The sequence below is a fragment of the Silene latifolia genome, chromosome 8 (genome assembly GCF_048544455.1).
Source record: "Silene latifolia isolate original U9 population chromosome 8, ASM4854445v1, whole genome shotgun sequence".
Taxonomy (NCBI): Eukaryota; Viridiplantae; Streptophyta; class Magnoliopsida; order Caryophyllales; family Caryophyllaceae; genus Silene; species Silene latifolia.
This window is the reverse complement of record NC_133533.1, coordinates 99551945-99563653: the sequence shown is the minus strand read 5'-3', so window position 1 is coordinate 99563653 and position 11709 is coordinate 99551945. Positions and strand designations below refer to the sequence as shown.

Here is an 11709-nt window from a genome sequence, read left to right as displayed (position 1 = left end):
AATGTCAATAACCGGAAAAAAAAGACCAAAACATCAAAATTGAAAAAAAAAACGGAAATGAAAAAAAAAACGGTCAATGAAAGTTGATCTATTTTAGTAGATCTAAAATTAAAATAAAAAACTCACAAATTTGAAACAATATTATATAGCAAGACGATATTTGAGAAAAAAACAACAAAAAAATAAAAACAACACCAAGATTAAAATTAAAAAATTAAGTATTTTTTTTTTTAAAAAAAAAAAATTGACGTCGTGGCGGCGGTGGCGGTTGCCGGCTGTGGTGGTTTCCGGTGGGTGGTGGTAGGTAGACCTGGCAAACAGATCGGGTCTTGTCGGGTTCGTGTCACATGTAAACGAGTCACAATCCCTCCAACCCAAACCCGACCCAATTAAATCTCGTGTCGTGTTCGTGGTTTACTCACTTACATAAATGGGTCATAAGGCCTCAACCCTAACCCGTTAATTTCGTGTCGGGTTAGTGGTCGTGGTTTTCGTGTCACGTCCATATTTTGAAAGTTTAAGTATATTTATGTGATGGAGGATCAAGAAAAATTAGGATTAATTTAGTAAACAGGTCATTCGTGTCGGGTTCGTGTTTAGAGAGGTCAACCCTAACCCAACCCAATTAAATATCGTGTCGTGTTCGTGTCGACCCACTTACATAAATGGGTCATTAAGTCCCAACCCAAACCCGTTATTTTCGTGTCGGGTTCGTGTCGTGTTTTCGTGTCGTGTCATTGTTTGTCACCTCTAGTGGTAGGTGGATGATGAATAAGGAATAGATGACTAAATGATTTTTTTGGGTTTTTTATTTGTTTGGTTTTTTGAGTTTTTTTTTTCTTGGTTTTTTTGGAGAGAATATGGAGAAGTGAGATATAGAGAGAGAATGAGGAGATGTGATAATGAGATGATGAATGAAAGATGAGGAGGATTAATGTAGTTAATGAGAAAATTAGAGGAAGATGGCAAAATTAGAGGATTAACCTTAATTTTTTTGTTCTCATCTTAGCCCTCCATTTCCAAGATCCAATGGCCCATAATGGGACTTATGGACTCACATGTAAAAGAAGGACTCATTTGATCTTATTATATATATATATATATATATATATATATATATATATATATATATATATATATATATATATATATATATATATATATAGTAATAAGATCAAGTGAGTTCATGTCTTACATTTGAGTCCATAAGTTCCCTTTAGAGCCATTGGATGAGGAAGATGGAGGGTTGAGATTGGAAGCAAAAAGTAGGGGATTAAAGCTCATTAAACCCACTCTCTCACTACCTATACTAATTAATCACTAACTCTTCCTAATTAACTACTAATTTAATATATATACTTTTCCAAACACCACTTCTCTCTCATATCTCATAATTTCACTCATTTTTTATCTCTCAAAAACCTCTCCTCTCTAAAAAAACCAAACAAATTCAAAAACAAAAAAATCAAAAATTCCCCCCCCCCCTTTCTCTCCAACCCAACCCACCGGCTACCACCACCTCCCCACCCCGCTGCCACCACCGCCTCACTCACGCCATACCACCACCTCCCTCCATATTACTCTCCCACCCACCTCCACCACCCCACATCGCCGCACACCCTACCCACCACACCCGACAGCCACCACCGCCTCACGCCATACCACCACAGTTCGCACACCCTACCCACCACACCCCGACAACCCAGCCTCTCCTCTCCACTTCAACCACCACCAGATTTACTCTCCTCTCCGTCTCACACACCACCACCCGCATCACCACCAACATAAACCCACCAGGACACCGCCGACCACCCAACTACCACCACCACCCGATATACTCTCCACTGTCGTTGTCACCACCACCCAACCACCACTGTCCTGCCTCACTCCTCCCTCCCTCACGCCCTACTCTCCACTGTCTTTTTTTTTTTCTTCTTTTTTCTTCTTTCTTCAATCTCACGTGAATGTGGGTTGTTTTGTTGTTTTTTTTTCTTTTTTTTTTTCTTTCTTCCTTCAATCTCACGCCCCATTTTTTATTTCTTGTGACTTTTTCTTTGCTTTTTTCTTTTTCAGATCTACTTTTTAGAGGTGGGCTTTTGTGTTTGTTTATGGGTGTGGACGTGGGGTTCTTTTTTTTCTTCTTTTTTCTTCTTTCTTCAATCTACTTTCTTCTCTCTTTTTTTTTTTTTTAAATTTCTTATCTATTTTTGTAAAATAGGATGGTGGTGGTTATTGTTGTAAAATATGATCCTACTATCATTTTTTTAAAAACGAGATGAGGGAGGAGGAATTATATCATTTCTTTGGTATATCTTCAACAAATGAAGATAAATACTAAAATCTGAGTATATTGGTGTTGAAATTACAATTTTCTGTTAAAATTACAATTTTCTGTTAAAATTACAATTTTCTTCATTAAAATTACACTTCTTGTTGTTAGAATTACACTTTTTTCTGTTAGAATAACACTTTTTTAGGCTAAAATTACACTTTTTGTTGTTAGAATTACACTTTTTTCTGTTAAAATTATACTTTTTCTCGCTAGAATAACACTTTTTTCTACTAAAATTACACTTTTTGTTGTTAGAATTACACTTTTTTCTCGTTAGGATTACACTTTTTTCTTTAAAATTACACTTTTCTTCATTAAAATTACACTTTTTTCTCGTTAAAATTATACTTTTTCTCGCTAGAATAACACTTTTTTCGGCTAAAATTACACTTTTTTGTTGTTAGAATTACACTTTTTTCCGTTAGAATTACACTTTTTTTCTGTTAAAATTACACTTTTCTTCATTAAAATTACACTTTTTTCTGTTAAAATTACACTTTTCTCCATTAAAATTACACTTTTTGTTTTTGTTAAAATTATACTTTTTTCTGATAGAATAACAATTTTTTCGGATAGTGTAAAGTTCAAATGAGTCCCTTCATATACTTTGAGTCCATAAGTCCTTTCCATAACCCTTGGATCATCCACCTTTTGTCTTATACTTCAAAGTTTGTGAAAATTTTGTTAACATTTTTCCTGGTTCGGTTTTTTCATTTTTTTTTTCGAGACAAGTTTTCGACATTTTAGGATTTTACGATTGTAATTCTAACAGCAAAAAGTGTAATTTGAAGAAATATTTACGAGAATTTTGCGTTTTACAAGTTTAACTTCAATCTTTCGAGTGATTTTGACGAATAATATTTTGAATTTTTGTAATTTTATCACAAGTTATTGTAATTTTAGCATTTTACGAGTGTTATTTTAACAACAAAAAGTGTTATTTTAATCCATGTAAGTGTAATTTCAGTCCAATGAAATTGTTATTTTAGTCCAGGAGAATGTAATTTTAGTTCAGGAAAGTGTAATTTTAGTCAAGAAAAGTATAATTTCAGTCCACTGAGAATGTAATTTTATTCCATTGAGAGTGTAACATTAGTCCAATGAGAATATGACCAAGTCCATTGAGAGTGTAACATTAGTCCAATAGAAGTAAGTGTAATTCTAGCGGAAAAAGTGTAATTTTTAGCGAAAAAAAGAGTTATTCTAGCGAGAAAAAAATATAGTTTTAACGAAACTTTATCGCCATAAAACAAAAACTTAAAAAACAAAAAAAATCGATCTAAAATTTTATCGACATCAAATAAAAGGAGGGGCAATATTCACATCTCGTCCAAAACAAAAGTACAGGAACTTGCCAATGTGAAAATAAAAGGAGGGGCAATATTCACATCTTTTCGTCCAAAACAAAAGAAGGGGCAATATCCACATCTCTGTGATTTGCTTTTTCTGGTGGACAAATCATTGGTGAACAACAAATCTGATTTGCAACTGGTGAAAAGCAAATCATAAAGCAACTGGTGAACATCCCAAATATTCAAATTTGAAAAACTGTTATACGTGGACACTTTTAAAACAAAAACTTGCAAAAATCATAAAGCAAATATGAAAAAGCAAATGATAAAGCAATTCTGAAAAAAAGAGAAATGGGGGACAAAAGGAGGGGCTGATGGAGGACGGTAGGCGGCAGGGGGAAGTGTCGGTGGTGGTAAGGCAGGGGAGGAGAGTCTGTGATGGTGACGGGAAAAGGAGGTCGTGGTTGGTGGTCGTTGGTGATGGTGGTAAGGCAGGCGTGAGGAGAGGTGGTTGTCGGCAGATCTGGCGTGGGGAAGAGGGTCATTGGTGGTGGTGGATGCGTGGTTGTGTGTGGCTGTATGGAGGTGGTGGTCGGGGATGGGTCGGGGTCGTGGCTGTGTGGAGGAGGTCGGTGGTGGTGGTGTAAGGTAGTGGTGGGTATTGAATTAATTTGGTTTTTTGGTTAGGACTGTTAGGATGAGATTATTTATTTGGATTTTGCATTAATTTCGATTTTAGAGAGGGAGTAGAGAAATGAATTGTGTGAATGAGAGAGAAGTGGGTGGAAAAATAAATGTTATATATTAGATTAATATTTGATTAATGTAGATTAGTAAAGTAGAGAGGGATAGTGTTTAATTAGGCATTAATCACCTCTTTTTTGCTTTCAATCTTAGCCCTCCAACTCCCTCATCTAAGGGCTCTAAGGAAGACTTATGGACTCACAAGTAGAAGGTGGACTTACATGATCCTAATCCTAATATAATATATATATATATATATATATATATATATATATATATATATATATATATATATATATATATATATATAGGGGCGGTTCTGTGTAACGGAATCGAGTTACGGTGCGAACTGCATTTAACTACCTAGATAAACAGTATAATACTTCTCAATATACAGTATAATACTTTTAGATACACAAGATCATACTTACGGATACACATTGTATTACTAGCGGATACACTTAGTATTTCCACCGGATACACATGTATCCGATAATAATACCAAGTGTATCTAGAGTGGTATTTTGTGTATCCACCTCCGCGGCCATCGCCACTGCCCCAACCATCATCACCACCACTGCCCCACCATCGTCACCACCACTACCATGCGTATCCGGTAGTAATACCGTACGTATCCGGGTTGATATTTTGTGTATCCACCAAACCCGCCGCCACACAAGTGACACCACAACCACAACCTGCCACCACAACCACCAACAACCCCACCCAACACTACCATGACCATACCTACTGTGAGCACCACCACCACCATGCCGCCATCAACCACACCTTCACCTCACGGACACCAAATCACTGTTCATATCCACCAATACCACCACCATCAGACCCACCAACCATTAGCCCTCCCTAACAGCCACACATAGGACACCACTAAAACAACCACCATTTAAAACCCTTCTCGACTTCTCGGCACCCTCCATTTTGCATGAAACCACCACCAATAGCTGATAACCGAAACCACCACCAACAGCTGACCACCGAAACCACCATGAATCGCCTCAAATCAGGGAAGTAGAATGGAGATTGTTGGCGAGATGAATGGTCGCTTCTGACCACCACGAACTACCATAGCTGAGCACTGTTCATACTTAATTTTTTCAAGTTTCAGATATAAAAATGCTAGATCTACAATAATTGAAGTAAAATATAAAAAATTCAATTGCAACAACGACGTTGTCGAAGATAGAGGAGTCGGAATCGGGCATGAGTTGACTTCATCGTGAAACCCCACGGTTTTGGTCGGCAGCAAGTACCACAACCGGTTTCGAATTCTGCTGAAAATGAGAGAAAACAGACGACGCCGATGAGGAAATCTGAATGACAAAAATGGCCGGTGTCTTCACCGGCGTCATCCCCGTGGTCGTTCCGATGTGGATTTTGGTGGCATCGTTCTGTGGTGTTGATGGTAGATGAGTATGAGGTACACTGGTAGAGGATGGAAGGCCTGTTAAGGTTTGGGCTTTTTTTGTAGTGCGCAAGTGTTTGGGCCAGTACACAGCAACTTAGTGGTTCTTCTTAGTTCGTACGATTCGTAACTTATTTTAGTTCGTACAGGATCCTGATTCTGTATATATATATATATATATATATATATATATATATATTAGAGCTGATCAAATGGCCCAAGCCCATTGGCCCTACCCGGCCCGGCCCGGTTTTTTGAAGGGCTTGGTCCTTTAGTTTTGGGCCCAAAAAAGCCCATGGGCCGGCCTAAAAAGGCCCAAAATATTTTGGGGTCGGATTTCGGCTAAGCGTTTGGCCCAAATTTTGGCCCGTCCCGGCCCATATTTATTAATAATGAATATTTTTCCTAATAAAACATATTAAAGTAGCGTTAAAGTTATACTCAACTCTTTACAAACTCAAGTATATTTTTTTAGATTTATAAAACAAAGTATACATAACATAAATCATATCTAAGAATGCATGATTAAGCATTCTAAAGTGGCGATTTTTGTCATTATTTTATTTTAGAGAGCAATTCATATGCATTTCATCATATTTTGTGCAATTTTATACACTATGTATGTTTTAAAAGTTGTAACTGAAGGTATTACGCTAATTATTTCCTAGGATAAGTCGTAAATTTTAGGGTCTGAAAAAGCCCATTTAGGCCCAAAAGCCCGTATTAGCCCATAAGGGCCGGGTTTGTGCTTTCTAAATAAGCCCACGCATCTGGCCCGACCTAGCTCGGCCCACACAAATGGACCGCTTTTGTTAAAAGGCCCAGCCCAAGCCCGTATTGGCCCGACCCATGATCACCTCTAATATATATATATATATATATATATATATATATATATATATATATATATATATATATATATATATATATATATATATATATATTGGTGGTGTCCTAGGTGTTGTTTTTTTTTTCATTATTTTTAAAATTTTAGATTTAAGTTAAACCTATTGATCTAAAGTTACACTTTTCTTCCTTAAAATTACACTTTTTTCTGTTAAAATTACATTTGTCTCCATTATTAAAGTTACATTTTTCTCCATTAAAATTAGACTTTTATTCATTAGAATTACACTTTTTCTCGTTAAAATTATACTTTTTATACTAGTATAACACTTTTTCTGGCTAAAATTACACTTTTTGTTGTTAGAATTACACTTTTTTCTGTTTAAAATTACACTTTTCTTCATTAAAATTATACTTTTTTCTGTTAAAATTATACTTTTTTCTGCTAGAATAACACTTTTTTTGGCTAAAATTACACTTTTTGTTGTTAGAACTACACTTTTTTAGCTTAAAATTATACATTTTTCGGCTAAAATTACACTTTTTCTCCTAAAATTATACTTTTTGTTGTTAGAATTACACTTTTTACTGTTAAAATTACACTTTTTTTCATTAAAATTACACTTTTTTCTGTTAGAATTACACTTTTTTCTATTTAAATTACACTTTATCTCCTAAAATTACACTTTTTGTTGTTGTTAGAATTACACTTTTTTTCATTAAAATTACACTTTTTTCTGTTAGAATTACACTTTTCTTCATTAAAATTACACTTTTTTCTGTTTAAATTACACTTTTTGTTGTTAGAATTACACTTTTTGTTGTTAGAATTACACTTTTTTCTGTTAGAATTACATTTACCTCTATTGGACTAATGTTACACTCTTAATGGACTTGGTCATATTCTCATATTCTCATTGGACTAATGTTACACTCTCAATGGACTATGGACTGTGGACTGAAATTATACTTTTCTGGACTAAAATTACACTTTTCTGGACTAAAATTACATTCTCCTTGACTAAAAATAACAATCTCATTGGACTGAAATTATACTTACCTGGACTAAAATAACACTTTTTGTCATTAAAATAACACTTGTAAAATGCTAAATTACAATAACTTGTGATAAAATGACAAAAATTCAAAATATTATTCGTTAAAATCACTCGGAAAAGATTGAAGTTAAACTTGTAAAACGCTAAATTCTCGAAAATATTTCTTAAAATTACACTTTTTGCTGTTAGAATTACACTCGGAAAATTCTAAAATGTCGAAAACTTGTCCCGAAAAAAAAAACGAAAAAAATGAAACAGTCGAAAACTTGTCTCGAAAAAAAAAAACGAAAAAAACCGAAACAGGAAAAATGTTAACAAAATTTTCATAAACTTTGAAGTATAAGACAAAATATGGTGTTAATTGTGTATGATAATGAATTAGTGAATGTATTATTAAAACTAGAGAGAGAAGTGAATTCATTAGTGTTAAGTGTATTTTTTGCTTTCAATCTCAACCTTCCACCATGCATGATCCAAGGGTTGTGGGAGGGACTTATGGACTCAAAAAAAAAAGGGACTTAGAAGAACTTTGCTATATATATATATATATATATATATATATATATATATATATATATATATATATATATATATATATATATACTAAATAATAAAACAGAAATCATATACATATTTTTTTCCCGCTCACTGCGCATAACAAATTTAGCACAAAAATAGGCCATCTTTTCTCGCCTACATACCCCTCAACCCTACATATTTTCTACATAACTTATTCATCTCCTTCATCCCTGTAATTCCAACTCCATTAATTTTTTCATTAAATTTCAAACCCTATACTGCCGCCTAAATATAATCGATAAAAAAAAAGTTTTTCCTTATTTTTGATAGTTTTGGAGAAGTAATTGAAAAATTATGGGGGATTTTATCATGAATATGTTGCTCAAAGTAGGTTGTTCTCTATGATCATCATCAATCGATGGTGTTGTGTAATATGTAAGTCATATTGATTTGTAAAAATGTCATTAAAAACTATTGAAAATTATTCCTTGACAGGCTAGACAACCTTTTTTGAATCTTATGTTGCCTTTCATCCTATGTCTCCTATGTAATTTTTAGGTATTTAATGTTTGTTTTCAATATTTTTTTTTACATATGTTTATAGGACCATTATAGGGAGCTACTAGCGGAGATGAACTAAGCTGTCAAAGATGGGATGTTTGGTGAGTATTTTCAATTACACAAAAAGTTTCTTGGGTCATTTTGGTTACATCTTATCTTATCGAATCTTTTAGAAAGATTATGTGATTGTTTATCTTTTTATTAAGTTTTTAAATTCAATTTCGTATTTTCGTTGTGTTTGTAAAATGTGGAGAATCAAATGCTTAAACAGATTTAGGCTACGCCACTGATTTACGTCTTCGGGAAGGAAATATGCCCGACAAAGATTATATGACATTTGTGTCATTGCTGTTTTGCAAATGAAATCATAAGTAAAATGGTATTTTAACCTAAACTTTAGAACTACCATTTGTAATATGGAATATCAATTTGTAGCAATGTTCTGTACTCATCAATCGGTAGCTCTACAAGCGAAAATAAACCGCTTGTTAGTGCATCTCAATTGTGCTACAATTGTGATGTTCTAGGCACTATCTACTACTACTACTACTCAATATCTTTCTAGGATTAACTGATATGGGACATCTTAAATTAGAGAAGCGTATACAAGAAACTTTGAAGTATTTTAAGACAAATAAACAATCAAACGGAACAAGTACCACTATCTCTGCATGAACTTCTATTGAAGTTTAATTGATGCTCTATACTGATTGATCGACTTGATGTCTCATTTCTATTGTGTTGTCATCTACGCTGAAGATCTTCAGCCTCGAACTACATACACTCAGATATGGGCAATAATGACGACCCAACATCACCAATTATTGTGGAGCTTGAAAATTTCTTCAACATAGTGAGGTCTTTGTTGACATTTCTTAGGTCTAATTCCTTGACGGTAACGGAAAGAAGAAAGGATGCAAGATTCGGACAAACTTCTTTTCATAATTTTCCTAGAGCAGAAAATGACTGTGATAGAGGCTCAATTTGACATGACTGATGCAATATGTTTTTATCTGTGCAATCTGTTGCTTCTATTCCTTTCCACCATCCTTTCAGATTACCCATACCTACCAGTTCAAGTTTTTGGAGTGATGGAAAAATGTCGCTGCAAAAAATGCTGCTGTCTATGGTGGTAGTGATGACTGAATACCAATTTAGACTTATTTCCATGTATTCCATTTACTATGAAGTAGCTGGGCAGTGGCGCAATTGCACATAATTCTTTGAGGTAAATTACCCATTCACTATAAAGTAGGGTAGCTTATGAAGAGAACATAACTCTTCAAGACCAGGTGGCATGTGAGTCAAGAAACAGCAACCAAGAACAAAATGACTAGCTCTATGCTCAAGCTATAATAAGCAGTGCAAGGAATCCTAGAAGTCTTTGAGAATAAGTTGCGAATGAATGATGATAGATACTTATGCCAATTGTCAAACGTGGTCTATGTTTTTACGCACGCATTGGTTACTAAAATATTTCATTGTAACGTATAACTTTTGGTTACTTCTTCAGGAAATTGATTTAATTTGTATTTTTACCAGTAATTTAATGGTTACTATAGATTTCGTTAGGTTGAGTAACGGAAGTATCTCATGTAATCCTGTACCCATTCCTGCTAGAGCAGGTGTTGGGGGTGATTTGGTGAGCTATGAGGTGGGTGTGGGTACCAATATCTCACTCACTACGAGTGGTGGGGAGGATGCGGCCATGCGTTTTAGTTGATTAATACATGTAAGGGTACCTTCACCCGCACTCACTATGCCCGAACGACATCCATATTGCTGATTTATATATCAATCTAAGTTTTTAATCCTTGGAAAAAAATGATTATTCAACATTTCAACCCCTTTACAGTGGCGTTATCTTGGTAATGAATATAGCCTTGACGCATTAAAATTGTAATTTTTAAAATTCTAATTAGGCTAAAATCGCTATGCAAATACTTTACGTCAAATTATTTACATAAACTCTTTCAATATTACTTCTAGCAAGAATCTTAAGAATGAAATTATATATGCTCGTGCATTCTGCACGGGTATTAAACTAATATATAAATATATATATATATATATATATATATATATATAAAATAAGGAGATATACTTCGTATTGCATGTTGATACATAGTAGGATTCAAGATTTCAAGTTGCTCCATAATTATTTTTTTAGTAGTTATCCAAAATATTATCATTCCTCTAATTAAATAGTAAACTAAATCAAATTAAAAGATCATTATTCTTATAATTACATACGAGATTTGTTAGTGAGACATTTTGTTCAAATATGTTGATTATATTTTATCAAGGTTACCTACTATTTATCTTTCTATATCGGTAGGTAGATAAACCCATAGGGAGTAATAGTTTTGTAACTTGGACATGAATATCACATAATAATGACTTGACCATCTAAATTAAAAACATTACACCTAATTTTTCGTAACCTCGTTTGAAAACAAGACACTATTTAGTTACCCGTGCAACGCACGGGCATGAAATCTAGTAATAATAATAATAATAATAATAATAATAATAATAATAATAATAATAATAATAATAATAATAATAATAATAATAATAATAATAATAATAATAATAATAATAATAATAATAGATCCGGCTCTCTCTCTAATTTCTCTCTCTAAAATTCTCTGAAATCAAGCGATTTAGAAGTGGTGCACTTCAACTCTTTTGAGTAATTCGCCATGGTGCGAGGCCGGAGGGGCCGACCACCGTTGCAACCTCGGGTTACGAGATCATCGGCGGTCAAGGAAGCTGTTGATATGGAAGATTCGGAATCAGCATCGCCTAGAGCGATACCAGAAAAGGCGACTTTTGCGGGACTATTTCAGGCGTCTACGTCGGCGGCTACCACGGTCTCCGGGAGGAAGGAAACTGCTACTGGGAATACAAACGAGGGACAAAAGAGTT

General features: G+C 34.2%; 1 long non-coding RNA gene across 1 annotated transcript; it reads left to right on the top strand.

Moving 5' to 3' along the window:
• Nucleotides 1–8443: 8443 nt before the first annotated feature.
• On the top strand, nucleotides 8444–10356 carry LOC141595475 (uncharacterized). Its single transcript, XR_012522272.1, has 3 exons — nucleotides 8444–8652; nucleotides 8822–8879; nucleotides 9538–10356. It is a non-coding gene; the product is annotated as an uncharacterized LOC141595475 (long non-coding RNA).
• Nucleotides 10357–11709: the final 1353 nt, after the last annotated feature.